A 16,601-nucleotide genomic window follows, 5' to 3' on the forward strand; every position below is an offset into this window, starting at 1 on the left:
TGACATTGTTTCATTATGTCAAACATGTAGATATCTACCTAGGGTACACTGCTGGGCAAAGAAAATGATTATTAAAAAAATGAAACTATATAAAACAAGAGAGAAAAAGGCTGAAAGGTCTTTATCTCCTTGTTTAAACCAATCTTAAATCCCATTTTCTAAACTACTGAACAGTAATTCCCAAACACATTCATTTTTCTTAACCATCATAGAATATCAAGAAGCATTCTTGCAGGTTGTGTGTGTGTGTGTGTGTGTGTGTGTGTGTGTGTGTGTTGTGAGCTCATGCATGCACAGATATTTTAAAAGTCTGAGTATAATTCATATTCTATCTCCTTTTTTACTCACTGTTTTCTTAAGAATTAGATATTGCTAAATAACATCAAGAAATGAAAACTTTAGTAATAAAAAAGGAGAAAAATAACACGGTTCTCTGTTTAGAGGATGTGATTTCTGTAAATAAAGTTTACACTGGTTATTTAGAAAATGGTATTCCTAAAACAGCCTGATGATAAGTCTAATGTATTTTAACATTTCAAATTGATGAAAGTAAGCAACCTTACTTTTCAAGTAGAATTAATTTTCTGAGATTCCTTTCTTTTCTCTTCCTACAGAGTGACTCCTTTAATATTTGACAATATCCTTCCAAGATCCTTTATGTTAGTCTTTTTGTGTACCACTCTGAGACATGCAGGGAAGTAGACCTACTATGTAAACCCCACAAGTATTATACCAGGTTCATTTCAAAGGCACCTATGTTGAGATGTCTCATGATCATGCATGAAGACTTTTATTTCAATATTCTGAGAAAGCAAATACAGACTGGAATGACTCAATAACTAGCCCAGAGCCTCACAGTTAATTAGCAGAGAATTTAGAGTCATATGCAGACTTGTCAGATTCAAAGGCCTATGTTCTTTGTGGAATATCACACACCTTTTGGAAGTTGCAGAACGCCAACTGTAATGGGGTAAAATCACAGACACATGTCAGATTTAGCATTTATCACTAGGATGTTCAGTGCAAAGAACTGATCCCCCTCTGCATGCAAGACCCTGCCATTAATCATTTTGCCTTTTTCTCACACTCAGCACACGACTCCAAAAACAAATCTCACGTGGGAATGGATTTTACATTTTCAATGAGCTCTCTGTTCCTGGATGTATTAAAACAGATTCACCTTTAATACCGTTCTTACCAAACCTTTTTATTACTGGTAACTAGTCAGAGTTTATCTAGAGAGAGCAAGTAAGTATTAAAAGTAGAATCTTAGGATTCATCATCAACATTATGGCTCATGAGCAATGAAATGCTGGGGACTCTGGGAAATAAAAGTTGCTACACAGATAAACTAAGAGGTCAGAGGATTTCATAATAGAAATACTCAAGGGAAAAAAGAGTCATCTTTCAAGTCATATATAAACATACCTCCTTTCATTGCATTTTGCTTCACTGTGTTTCACAGATACTGCATTTTTTTACAAATTAAAGGTTTGTGACAACCCTACATCGAACAAGTCTAACAGCATCATTTTTTAAATAGCATTTACTCACTTTGTGTCACATTTTGGTAATTCTCACAGTATTTCAAACTTATTCATTATTAATATATTTGTTATGGTAATCTGTGGCCAGTGATCTACGATGTTACTATTATAATTATCTGGAGGCACCAAAAACTATGCCTTATATAATGGCAAATTTAATTGGTAAATGTTGTATGTGTTCTGACTACAGATATGGTGGAAACAGTAAGAGACCCAGAATTAGAAGTGGAGCCTGAAGACGGAACTGAATTGCTATAATCTTATGATAAAACTTTAAAGGATGAAAGGTTGTTTCTCATGGATAAGCAAAAAAGTGTTTTTTTGGGTTTTTTTTTTTTTTTTTGAGATGCAATCCACTCCTGGTGAAGATGCTGTGAAGACTGTTGAAATGACAACAATGGTTTTAGAATATTCCATAATTAAGTTGATAAAGCAGTGGCAGGGTTTGAGAGGACTAACTCCGAATTTGAAACAAGTTCTTCTGTGGGTAAAACGCTATCAAACAGCCTCACATGTTACAGAGAAATCACTCATGAAAGGAAGAGTTGATCAATGCGATGAATTCCACTGTTGTCTTTTTAAAGAAATTGCTACAGCCACCCCAAACTTCATCAACCACCACCCTGATGAGATAGCAGCCATCAACAAGGAGCAAGAGCCTCCATCAACAAAAGGATTAGGAGATGCTGAAAGCTCCAATGATGGTTAGCACTTTTCATCAATAAAGAATTTTTTTTTTTTTTAGAGAAAGCTGTGTCTTTATTGGCTGAATAGGCTACTTGAGAGGAATGAAGTGGGAGGAGTGGGTGGCCCCAATGCTGGGCCTGTCATGCTTCTCAGATGTATAAGTGATAGAGAACTTGCCCAGGTAGTGGCCAATCATCTCGGGCTTGATTTCCACCTGGATGAAGGTCTTGCCATTGCAGACACCCACCATGCTGCCCACCATGCTGCCTCTATCCACCAGGCTGAATGATCATGTCTTGCAGGTGTGTCTTCAACACCTCAGGCTTCTCTATCAGGTAAGCCTCCTCCTTGGCTTCATCCAGGTGCTCCAGCAGTGAGTGCTGCTTCCTCTGCAAACCCCGGTTCAGCCTCTGCTGCTGGGCACAGAACAGCACAGAACAGCTGCATCAACTGCTCATAGGACACGTCCAGCAGTTGCTCAAGGTCCACACCATGGTAGGTGAACTCGCAGAAGGCGTGCTTTTTCTTCTGCTCTACTTCTGCCATTTTGTCAGCTCTTTGGAAAGGAGTATTTTTTTAAGTAAGGTCATGTACATTGTTTTTCTGGACAGAATGCTATTGCACACTTAAATGTTATTGCACAGTATAGTGTGAATATAAATTTTATATGCACTGGGAGACTAAAAAATTCATCTCACTCACTTTATCACCGTATTTGCTTAACTGTAGTGGTCTGGAACCAAACCTGTATTATCTCTGAGGTATGTCTATGGTGCAATAAAGAGCATGAAGCAAATGGATGCCCAATACAGGTAGAGGATAATACCAGAGAAGTTTGAGATAAAAGGGAAAAACTACAGAATATAGATCAGAGCAAATATTTTTCTGCACTAGATCCTAAATCCAAAGATCTCAGCTCAATGGATATCAAAAGCATAAGACCCTAGACGTTGACCATATCACCGAAAGGCTGGGAATACTCAAAATTATTTTAAATGGTAGGCAGATATTGGAACCAAACGTCATTGAATTGCTGAGGAAGTTATTTCTTTCCCCATTCCTTCTAATTACATTAATAAAGAAGTCTGTGTTCCATGTTAACATGCCTTTAGCACTCTATTAACACTTGTTAATTTCTCCCGTGGAGTAATGTAAAGTGTCCTATAAAGATACATTTATTTACACTAAAAGTCAGTTTAAAGGAAATTAAGTAGATTTTGTGCAGATATTATGAAAATCATAATAATGTACTATAATCATGGAACTTGGGAAACATTGCAATCTAGAGAAAAGGAAGGTGAAATACTAAAGAACCTGAGTCCATTAGCAAACTTTAGGGATGAGCTTCTCTTTGGTTATCTCTGAAATTCATGGGATGAAATGACACTGGGGTCAGACACGAGGGTCAGTTGAGGCAAAAAAATAATTGGTTTGAATTCCTGGTCATCCAGTGAATAGCAACCCCTGACGCAAAGATAAATGAGATTTAATTCCTGACCAACCCTTTCCGCAGCATCACAGTATGCTTGCTCCCAATTTGTTTTGTCTCTCACAGAAATTTTCCATTGCAACAGGCTTTCATGGATAGTTCTAACCACTACAGACAAATTTCTTCCAACCACAGACTGTCTTTCTATTTCATGAGCCATTCACAGGACCTCTAATCACTCATTCCATATTTATGCCAGGCAGTCATTTTCTCCTTGGAATGTCTCCTCCATGTGAAATACACTGAGTTCTTTCTGTCATTCCCCAATTTTCCTTTCACCATTTTGACTTCTCATCACTGAAAAAAATTCCAATTTGTCCATATTTTTAAGGATTACAACCAGAACTGAATATACTATTTTAGGTCTATCAATATTATTTTAAAGATCAGAAAACAGATATGACCAATGGAGCACTAAAATAAGAAAATGCATCTACTTTTGTTTCAGACCATGATCACACTGGCTAGCTTTGTGTGTTCTACTGATGACTCTGAATGAACTTATTTTTTCTTAAAAATGTGGAGACAGAACATAGCTTAAGTAATCGTTTCTTTTAAGCTCATGGCTTACATAATTAGGAAGTAAATGAGGGGCACCTGGGTGGCTCAGGTGGTAAATCATCTGCTTTCAGCTCAGGTCATGATCCCAGGGTCTCGGGATTGAGCCCCTGTCCTGGGATGGAGCCCCATGTCCAGCTCCTTGCTCAGTGGGGTATCTGCTTCTCCCTCTCCCTCTGCCTGCTGCTTTCCCTGCTTGTATTCTCTTTCTCTCTCAAATAAATAAAATCTTTTTAAAAAAAAGAAAAAGGAAGTAAATGAAAAGATTACCCCTTCCCATAACCGCACATCCTTACCACTGTTCTCTAAAACTCTCGGGTAATATAAGTAAGGATTCCAAGGAAAGGGGCTGTGTGGACAGTAGAATATTAGATTGCAATATTCGTTACATGGCTTTCTATTTTTCATTATTTTTTTAAATACCTCAGCCTCAGAGAAAGATTTCATAAAGATTTTATAAGTTTCCAAATCATTAAAAAAAAAAAAACCAAAAACTTCCTACGTTTCTTTATACCAGTTCTTTCTTTTCCCAACACACCATAATCACTCACTTATATATGATGATGCCATTGTGTTACTGGTGGGGCAGAGGAGAGGGAGTACATCTTCGGCAGCCAAATCACCTGTTGATGCACATTTAGCATTCGTCATGATATATCTCTCCAATACTGCCAGGAGCAGAAAACTGCAGGTTAGTTCTTAAGCTAAACCTCACAAAGTACAGATCTCTAATTTTCGATCAGAGGAAGACAACTATCCATCCTTTCTAACTTCACCTTTATTTATAAAGGACTGTAAGTGGGCACTGGTCGTGGAAAGCAATGTCTTTATCCTAGAGAGGTTGCTCCAACACCAGAGTGAAAATAACAGAAATCTCATCTGTGAGTGAGGGGATGTTCAGAGCCATTCTGCCTCAATGAACTCACAATAAAATTGGGCCAGTCCTGTTCCAACGTAAATTGCCTACCAATCATTACAGGGAACTTGTAAAAAACACAGATGTTGGTTCTCTGCCTCTGGAGTGAGGCCTAAGGATCTGCAATTTTAACATACTCCCCCCCCCCCCAGAGAAGCCATGCCAACTGGTCCGGAGACCACACCTGATTGTTAAGGGATTAAAAGAAAACTGGCAGATTTGAAGTTTCCCAGATTTGATTCCAGTTCTATTCTAATCATAGACTACCACAGATTTCATTTTCAATAAATATGTATGGAACATTTGCAATGTTCCAGGCACTGCTTTAGGTGATGGGTATTCAGCAGTGATTTTTCCCCCCTATGCCCTTTACGCTTTGGTTCAAATAAGTAGGTCTCTACTTAAAGACCTCATTGCAGTAGGGCAAGCCTTTCTAATACAGCTTTGACATTAAGGTTAAGAGCAAGGACCTTAAGAATTACAAAGATTTGGTTTTGAAAGCCGGCTCTGTCACTTAATCACCTTGACACCTTGGGTAAATCAACCTCTGAGCCTCAGTTTTCTCATCTATGATGAATTAAAAGATACAATGTTTGTAAAGCATTAGCATCAGGCCCGACATGGGTAATATTTAAAAAATGCCTATTATTATTACTCTTGTTCCAGTCCTGGCATCCATGGAGCCATAGAGCAAAACAGAACCTACAGGTGAAGACATACTTAGTGGTAATCTATGACGGTCTGGGGCACAGGGGACCAACAAGTAACAGTTGGAGGATCCCAAGAACTGATCCTTAGAGGTATTTACTTCCCCATTCCAGACATGCTCATGTGCATCAAAATGGACTTTTTCTCTAATGACAAACATGACCACATCTGAACTGAAGCTACGTTTACAGACAAGTCTGCCTGTTATACAAGCAGTGGAATGAGACATATAGGAAGGGGTCATGATACCAAATCATGCCATGAGATTTCATAGACAGGGATGGCTCCAGGGATATTACAGGGAACTTCCTATACTATGGGTGAAATGCTCTGGGGAGTGTAAACCTCAGAGGGCTGGAAATGACTGTAAGAGCAGAAGGCGATATTAGAATGAGGAAGGGAGAGAAGTGACAGGGATCCCATCACTAGAACTGAGGAGAAAGGGACATGGACCTCAGGTCATAGCAATAATCCAGTTGCTGATCTACCCAATCACCAGCTTCAAGATCCTAAAAGTTAGGACCCAAGATCTAGGGAGAAATGATCTAAAGGGAGGCAAGTGAGAGCCCCTCAGCTGGGATGAGTGCTAAGTGAACTGTAACCTGGGCTGCAGTGTTCGACAGTCATGCAAACTGGCCGTCTGGATACGAAAGCACCTTGTCCTGTGCTATACTGCGTGCTTACTCCTGGAGACAGAGTCATTTTAAGGGTTATTAGAATACCATAGTAGGTGAGAGAACTGTGTGGTCAGAACAAAGCACAGGAAAAAAAAATATGTAAGAATGTGAGTCAAAAGAAATTTCCATTTATTATTATAAAGGTTAGTCTGAGGATAATGACTGTGATAAATTCATAGCATTCTGAAATATTGACTTCCTCGCATTACAATTTTGTGGGTGTCCTTCTACTCTCTCTTATTAATCACATGTCTTTAAAAAAAAAAAGGCACAAGTGTATGTCTGTCTAGGTGACCACGGGAAGAGAGAGCTAACTGACAGAATTGTGGTTTAATGCTAGGCTTGGATGGCAGGGAAAGATGATACAGGAGTGAATAATCAAAGGACAGACAGGTAAATTTCAGAAAACAAAAACAAAAACTAAATCAGGTTAAACACTTGAGGACAGGAGGGAGAAACCCAGAAGCCATATTAAACCCAAGAAAGGTGATTAAACATACAGAGCCTCTGTGGTTTTGAAAACTTTCACAGAGCTGAAAATCTTTACTAGGGAGCTTGGCTGACTACAGATCAGCGAGAAGGCCAAGCGATACTGGCAGCAGCAATTAGAGATCCACAAGCTAGAGTAGGAAAAACGTGAATTCATAAGAAGAATGAACTTCTGCTCTTGTCCTCATTTGCCTTTCTGATCTTACAGTGGAGTACAGCATATGAAGGAGTTTAAGAGACTGTGGCCACATGGTAAAATGTCAGAGCACTTGGCAACTGTCAGCTACTTGAAGGGTATGTCTCCCCCTGGCTCATTAATCTTACCACAACAATATCTTGTGTACACTGGCATTTTGGAAACTTCCCCATTAGTCCTCTCTGATAATCACCCAAAGTGAATTACTATTCCCTAGTGTGACTTTATCCTGCCTTTTTCTTATAACCACTCATGAATATACCAACAGTAAATGGGTGGAAAAATGGAAAAGGTGACTTGGTAATTTTTTTTGACTCTTCTGAAAATGTCATGTCCTCAGCTGGAAATATTTGAGAGGTCATTTTGCTTCAAGTCTCCGTGTAATAAACCATGTCCACCTTTCTTTATATCTTCCTTTTTCATGGTTTTACTTGGGCTTGGTCCAAATTAAAGTGGAGGGAGAGACACTGCTTTCATAGTAAATTGTGGTCCAGGGAAGACATGTGAACTGAATGAATGAGGTCCAGTAAAGACATGTAAAATTGATAAATAAAATGCACTTGAATGTACTGTCGAATTGTCTCTTTTCTTCCTCAGTGTTTACGGCCCACATTTTTAAAGAACACCAAAGAAAATGTCATCCTCATTATAAAAAAGAAACATAATCTGGAGAAGATGTCTGAAATGCAGTTACATTTAGTACATAAACAACTGTGCTTTATGTCTTCTGTCGTCTACTCTCTAAAATTTTTCTTCTGAACTCTAGGCAGATTCTTTCTTTGTGACAAAATAAAAACTCTAATGGAAGTGACCTACTGGTTTACCTAGGTCCCATGGTCACCAGCTATTGGAACAGAATGTCAAAATCAAAAACAACTTGTGCCATCAGGAATTCAGTTTTGATTGATTAGACAAACCCAAACCTCCTATCTCTCACCCTCCTCATAGATGGACATAGGCTCAAATCTTATTTGATTTTTCAAACATCTTATGCTCATGAACTTAATAGCCATAATCGCTATCAATTGAAAATATGAAAACAATTACGGTTTCTACAGAAGACAGTGGAAAATCTTTGTAGCACACATTTTGCATTATGCAAGTCAGAGCTGATGTATCACTTTGACCTCTGTTATTCATTTTATCTTCTCACCAGTGGAAATAAATGATGCAATCCCATTGTGCAGGTAAAAGAAATAGAGTTGCTTAAGGCCAAATAGCTTCCATGTAAAGAATCTAAAGTTCAAACACATAACTTGACCAATGGGCTGAAAGTTGTCTCATGTACTATCTCAATCATTCTTCAAAAAAGTGTCATAAAGTAGGTACTTGAAAATAGTCATTCTACAGACGAGAAGCAAAAAAAAATCAACAAAAAAGCAACTGGCTCATTCAACTAATACTATTTTAAGGAGACTCAAGTTAGACTTGGTTTCATTCCAAACCTTAGGTTATCTTCTCTACATCATAGGGAGATAAGTAGATTCCTTTTCTATGTATTGAGGAATGGGTGGAAAACCATGAAGCAGTAGAATCGAGTGGCTAAGAATGTCAGTACTAAAATCAGATCTCCATAGTTAAACTGCCAGTTCCACCAGCTTGTCCTTGGGACAGTTTACTTAATTTGTCTATTTCAGCATTCTCGTGTATACAGTGAAACTACATACGGATACCCTCACAGGGACATTATAAACAGCCAGTGAAGTACTGCATGTAAGCACCTGATGCAGTGTCTGGTGCACAGTATAGTGTCAATAAGAGTTTTCAGTGAGTGGCATGAAAACAATTATTCTTTGTATTTTCCCTCCAGAATGGTTGAGAATCTAGTACATTCAGTATCTAAATCAGTACCTTGATTCAATAACTCTCCTTTGAAGGGCAACATGACAACCATATTGAACCCCTCCTATGTCCCTGATAAAGTATTATCTCAATGCCTTGGAGAGAAGGTCAGCACAACTAAATGTTTGCCAAGAGAAGTCTGTGTAGGAAGCAGAGATATGTTTACTAAAAAGGGAATGAAGCTCGATTTCAGAGCTTCTCATCTGCAGGTGCCCATTTGCTATAGTGAGCCCAGCACTGTAGCCTCATGATCATGTTTTTATAAAGTCTGCAAAGTAAGACACTTTAACCTTAGTCAAGACCATCATTTCTTTCCTTCTCAAAGTGTTCTTTGTCTCACTTCTCCCCTGGGTTAGAATTGAGGTGCCCTGTGGACATTTTTGGGAACCAGATACCTGGAGACTCTGGTGGTAGGTACTATGTGGATTTAGCAGAATATATTTATGTGGTTCAGTTGCTTTGTGTATGATAGCTCTTGCTAGTTGTCTCAGTGGAGGGCCTTTCCAAAAATTTACCTACCCTCCCACTGACCATAGCACTGCACTGATGGGTGTGGTATCATGATAGAAATATGTGCTTTGGTCCCCAGCACCAGAATTACATGATAAAAGAGAGAAATAAAATATCTGAAATTTAAAGCTTGTCAACAGAACATTTTTCTAACCCACACATGTAACTTAAAAAAAAAAAAAAAAGGATTTTGTTCTCCTTGTAGCCCAATCATACTACACTTTTTATTCCATCAAAAATGTATTTGGCAATGCAAGAAAAATAAAAATCCATCAAACTTCCTTTAAGGAAGATTGAAATTAACTTTCTATCTACTCTATAAGAGAAAATAATCAAAAACTTTCATAAGATTATGCTACCAAATAATTTAAGAAACAAAATTATTATGGAAGTGTTTCAAGGAATTAATTTTTAAAATATGCTATTCTTTTGCATTGTGTTATATTTGTAATCCTTTTTGGTTATATTCTGATGTGATTTCTTTACTCATTCTAAATAAACACTGTATTTTGTAGAGATGTGAAGTTATGATTTTGCATTTTTTATCTTTAAGAAGGCTCCATTCATATTGTAAAACTTTAAGACCTATAAACCTCAATGCACCTGTTCTAGAATATCATCCAAATATATAGAAATTTGGCTAAGTCTTTTCAAGTTTTTGAGGGTGAATTCTCACTCAGGCAACTTAGCAGGAACCAGAAAAGCAAAAAAGGGAAACACAAAGGGGAAAGATGGCATCATGTTAGGTGTTTGGTTGGCTCTTTTTACTTTCCTTTTGGGCTCTTTGAACTACTTTACCTGAGGCTATATTGCAGAGCTCTGCAAGCTCAAAGAATGAATATCCTCTCTTGATTTGTCAGAGCTACCAGGGGGGCTCTTTGGGAGAAAGGAACTACATGAAGAACAAACAAGTAAATACACACACAGACTTGAATAGGCATAACAAAAATTCAAAAAGGGGTTGAATAAGAAGCAATAAACAGAATCTATTGGGAATGAAGAGACAAGAAATGTTTCTACTACTTAGAATAATGCTTCTTTCCATTACTCTCCCACCATCTTCATTTGCTGCAACCATGTTATTTTTATTAACATCTTCAGTAAAATATTCAGGCAATAAATGTGTGTTAATGGCAACCACGTGCCAGGATCTGAACTGTGTTGGGATATCACATTAAGAAAAATGTAGGCCCTATATCCCCAAATTCAGAAATTGGAATCCTCACCCCCAGTGTGATGGTATTAGGGGAGGGGACCTTTTTGATCACATCATGAAGGAGAAGCCCTGATGAAGAGGTTAGTCCTCTTATAAAAGAGACCCCAAACAGCCATCTCTGAACAAGGAAGCTGGTCCACATCAGACCCCAAATCTGCCTGTACCTTGGTCTTGGACTTCCCAGTCTCCAGAACCATGAGAAATACATGCTTATTGTTTAAAAAAAAGGGGGGGGGTCCTATCCATGCAGAACATACAGCGAATGTGAGAGATAATTAGAACTACACAAAAATCACAAAGACATAAATCACAGCACTGATACGTACTAAGGAGTGGTATAGGATAAGGGATAGACAGGTGGGTGTGACCTAATCAGAAATGTCCAGACAGATCTCCTAAAGTATGTAATATTTTAGCTAATTTTTGAACTATAAGTTGAGGAAACAAATGTTAAGAATAAGTTATAGGATGAGAGGGAATGATGAATATCATTTCTAGCAGTAGAATATAGGGGAAAGCCACAGAGCATGAGAGAAGGAAAGAATAAGTCATACTTTAAAATAATGATTAATTTGTACTTTAAGAGAAGTAATTTTATAGAAAATAGACTGTATCAGGTAGAGGAGTACCATCATCATCATCACTTTCATCACCATCATCACTATTATGTCCACAACCACCCGTTTGAGCCCCACGTGCCAGGCACTATGCTAATTTTTTAACATACATTTTGTCACTTAATCCTTACACAAACCTACGTTCATTTGTTTGGTCACTCATTCATTCATTCATTCTTCCATTCAATACATATTTCTTAAATGCCTAATCTATACCAACCATTCTGATGGTTAAGCAATATTAGGTATTTGACAAAGCGGATGTAGAGTCTTCTTCAATGGAAACTTAATTTGTAATATTGGATTGATACCTGTTACTTGCTATTTTTTTATACTTCATTTGACTCCATGTGCTAAAATTACTCAATTCTTATCTCACGGCTCATCTCTGGAGGGTATCTCAAACTCACCAGAGAGGACAAACACACATAAGATTCAGGAAAATGGGAAAGAGGAAGAGAGAATCATGCAGGAATAGAACGGGCTGAGAGAGTGCTCCCAGACACAGGGATACTTAAGGGTGAGGGCAGACTCTTAGAGGTACTGATGGGCCCTGCCACATGAAGGATTCCCACAGATGCCTGAGTGCCCATCCACCAGCTAGTGAACTGACATACTGTGCCCTGGCCCGGTACAGGATACTGAGAAGTGGGGTCTGGTTTATCCCTTTCCTGCAGGCTTCCACTGCAACCAACAACAGATGACTACCCATTATAGATCTTGAAACCTCCATGCCAAGACACATGTGGTAACTGGACTGGGGACAGGCAAAAGACTTCTCCCTGATGAGATGCAGTTTTTGGTCAACCACCTGCCAGACACACCCTTGTGCTGGAGCCTAGAGAGAGAATGATCACTATCATGTCCTAACCCAAGAAGTCACAGGGCAGCGTGCCCAACCCTGACATGCTGTGTCCATGCCCACTTCCTAGCCAGAGCAAAGAATGAACGCAATCATGGGTAGGAGAGAAGAGGAGGTTGGGCGGGCCCAGGGAACACATGGCAGGGAGGCAGGCAGCCAGGAACTCATCCCAGCGCATTGCTGTGAGGCAATACTATATGTGAGCTGAAGTTCCAAGCCTGGTTATATGCTCTGTTGTCCCACTGGGTTTCATTTATACGAATTCCAAGTTGGCAAATGCAGAACACTGAATCCCAAGTACAGAACACTGAATCCCTTCTAAATGTGAGGTCTGGTCTCATGCCCATGAAGCCCACTCAAGGTAAGAGGCAGAGAGTAATTATGTACAGAGGTTAGGTAGTTTTCTCTGAGAAGATGAGACCTGAGTGATGAGAAAGATCTAGACATGGAGAAGGAGGAGATAATTATTACCATTATAATAGACTGAACGCTTGTGCTCCCACCCCCCAAATTCAGATGTTGAAACATAACCCCCAAATGATGTAGTTTAGAGGTGGGGGTTTTGGGAAGTTATTAAGTCAAGAGGTCAGAGCACTCATAAATGGGATAAGTGCTGATGCAAAAGATACCTCAGAGAGCTCCCTTACTTCTTCCACCATGCAGAAGAAGCACAGTGAAAAGATGGCCTTCTACAAACCAGGAAGGAGGCTCTCACCAGAAGCCAAATCTGCTGGCACCTTAATCTTGGATTTCCCAACTTTCAGAACGGGGGGGGGGGGGGGATGGCGGGGGGGGAGGGAGGAAGTCTGTTGTTCATAATATTCAGTCTATGGTAGTTTTCCTTAGCAGCTTGAATGGATTAAGACACCCCTTCCCCTTTTAGAAGGTTGAGCAGGTAAATTAACCTGTGTGTGACAAAATCCACATCAGCCCAACTCCAAAGCCTTTGTTTTTAACCAGTGCTATGTCTCTGCTTTTACTTGGGAGATCTGTATTTTCCCTATTAGACAAAGTTTAGAAAGAAACTAAGGATGGTTTTTTTTGATAAAGAGCTATGCATGAAACCAGGAAGAAATCTGTCAAAAAACTGCAGTTTTAATTCCCAGCTCAATGAAAACAAGCAAAAGAACAAAACAAAAACTAAAAATCTGAACACCAATAAAACTGCATGACTTACGTATCAATTATGTAAGGATCACTATAATCAAATCAATTAACATATCCATAGTTTTCTGTGTTTGTGTGATTGTGTGTGTGGGTGTGTGTGATATTTAAGATCTATCCTCTTGGCAGATTTCAAGAATAAAACACAGTATTCTTAACTATTGTTACATGCTGTATATGCTGTACATGAGATCTCTAGAACTTAATCTTGCCCAAATAAAAGATTGTACCCTTGGGCCGACATTACCCCATTTCCCCTCTCCCAAGCCCTAGGCAACATCAATCTGTTCTCTGTTTCTATGAGCTTGTTTTTTTAAACATTCTACATATGAGAGGAATCATACAATATTTGTCTTTCTCTGACTTATTTCACTTCATCTTAATGCCTATAGCTCCATCCATGTTATCACAAATACAGTACTGCCCTTCTTTTTAAGACTGAATAACATTCCACTGTATATAGAATACCACATTTTCTTTATCCCTCATCTGGTAAAGGACATTTAGGTTATTTCCACATCTTGGCTGTTATGAATAATGTTTCAATGAATGTGGGAGTACAAACACCTCTTTACATCTTGATTTCAGTTCCATTTGGATATGCACTGAGAAGTGGGATTACTAGATCATATACTATGTAGCTCTATTTTTCATTTTTTGAGGGGATCTCCATATGGTTTTCTTTAGTGGCTCTACTCATCTACATTCCCATGAGCAGTGTACAAGAGATCCTCTTCTCTACATCCTCCCCACCACTAGTATTTTTGGTCTTTTTGATAATAGTCACCCGAACAAATGTGAGGTGCTATCTCACTGTGGTTTTTATTTTCATTTCCCTGATGATTAGAAATATTCAGCACTTTTTCCTGTACCACTAGCCATTTGAACTTCTTTTCTTGTTTTGAAAGTGTCTCTTTAAGTACTTTGCCCATTTTTAATCAGACTATTTGTATTTTTGGTATTGAGCTGGATGAATTCCTTATATTGTTTGGATATTAACTCCTTATTGGATACGTGGTTTACAAATATTTGTTCCCATTCCATAGGCTGTCTTTTCATTGTGTTCTTTTCTTTCTCTGCAGTAGTTTTTTACTTTACTGTAATTCTACTTGTCTCTTTTTGCTTTCGGTGCTTGTGCTTTTGGTGTCATATCCAAGAAACTATTGCCAAAACCAATGTTAAGATTTTCCCTGTGTTTCCCACCTCTCCCCACTTAGGAGTTTCATAGTTTCAGGTCTTATGCTTAATCCTTTAATCCACTTTAAGTAGTATGTGATGTTGAGACAGGTCCAATCTCATTTTTTTGCATATAGATGTCTAGTCTTCCTAACACCATTTGTTGAAAAGACTATCCGTTCTGCATTGTGTGTTTTACTTGTTGAGGACCAGTTGACTATAAATGCACAGGTTTATTCTAGATTTTGTATTCTGTTCCATTGGGTCTATTTATATGTTTTTATGCCAGTACCATGATGTTTTGATTACTGTAGCTTTATAATATAATCTGAAGTCAGAAAGTGTGGTGTATCTACCTTTGTTCTTCTTCATTAAGGTTGCTTTGGCTATCAAGATTCCTTTGGGTCTCCAAATGAATTTTTGGGTTGCTTTTTCTATTTATGTGAAAACTCAATATTAACTGTTTTTAAAAAACACATATATAACTTTTTGTAAGAAACAACAACTGCAATAAATCCATATGCAAATGTTGCTTTTTTTTTTGCTAAAATATTATCCTTGACTTGAAGTCACCATATCATAAACAAAGATGTTTCAAGTTTCTAATTTTTATCTTAGTCTTAATTCCTTCTATTTCTCTTCTCACCCTAACACTCTAAATTGAGCAGCTGATAATACTTATAGTTGTTTAAATCTAGCATGTCATTCCATGTAGGTCTTGAATTTTTGTACATGATATGTCTCATCCATTCAATGTCCTTCTTCCACTTTGTACACCTAAAACACAGTAACAATATATTCAAAGTCCAGCTGAGAAGTCAACTTCTCTGGAAATAGACTTCCTATCCCCAAGAAATACTATGTTTTTTTATTGTATAATACAGATTTATTTATTCTTGAGCTCTCTGCCTTTATTGTTTCTATCCGTACCAGTCCACTTTATTAAAAATCCCTTATGTGCACAAATCACATAAACTTGGTGTTTAAAGGGTTAACATTGTGCTTAATTCATAGTAGGTGTTCATGTCATATGAACTGACTTATACTCTGCCAATAGAATATTGTTTATTGGCCACATCCCTCTGCCTAAAAAGCCAGTAGCTCATTGTAAAAAAATTTTTCATAACAAACTCCATACAAATGCATCAGACAGGCCATATTTTGAACAGCTGAACAGGGGAACAAATAAAGAAATGTCTCTGACTGTAGGCCATTTTGATGTTGGAATTTTCTTGCCAGCAATGTTCCCAATTAATGTTCAAGAAAAGCCATTTGTTTTGGACAATCATTCAATGATACGTTTTGTTTTGTAAAAGAATAGTATTTGACTCTACAGAGACAGAAGCAGACAGACAGAAGACAATAAAATAGTTTTCTTTTTTATGTCTATTCTCAAACATAAAATATACATCAAGGGTAGTTTCTGAGGTCTGTTTGTTTTCCTGTATAGTTATTATGCCCATTAGGCACCCATGAAAACAAGCAGAATGAACAACCAAAATATTGCAGAGGAAAGAAAAGCCCAAGCATCTAGCAAAAATATATTATTTAAAATAATATACTTCATTTTACATACTACCTATATACTGTCATTAATGCAATATTTTTATGAATATAAAAACAAATATAAACATAAAAATGTGTGTGTGCTTCCATTGTGACAGGCACCAGGCTAATTAGTTTGTATACAAAAGCTCATTTATTTCTCACAACAATCTTGTAAGGTCAACATTCTTATTTCACAGATGTTAAGATTCGAGCTCAGAAAGAGATTAAAAGATTTAAATTTTGATTTTCTTGATTTCAAAGCCGATGTTGTGGGTCTACTAAACACTAACAACCAAAGTGATAATATGAAAAACAATCTTAAAGCAGAAGAGCAATCAGCACTGTAACTTGAGAAGCTTATACCACTTATTGAGCTCTCATCACATGCTCATTTTTAGT

General features: G+C 37.9%; 1 pseudogene across 1 annotated transcript; it reads right to left on the bottom strand.

The window, feature by feature from the left end:
- Window positions 1–2,322: 2,322 nt before the first annotated feature.
- On the bottom strand, window positions 2,323–2,780 carry LOC308357999 (small ribosomal subunit protein uS19-like; annotated as a pseudogene). Its single transcript has one exon. The product of its transcript is annotated as a small ribosomal subunit protein uS19-like (transcript).
- Between the last annotated feature and the right edge of the window lie 13,821 nt (window positions 2,781–16,601).

Source organism: Martes martes (assembly GCF_963455335.1).
Source record: "Martes martes genome assembly, chromosome: 17".
Lineage (NCBI taxonomy): Eukaryota > Metazoa > Chordata > Mammalia > Carnivora > Mustelidae > Martes > Martes martes.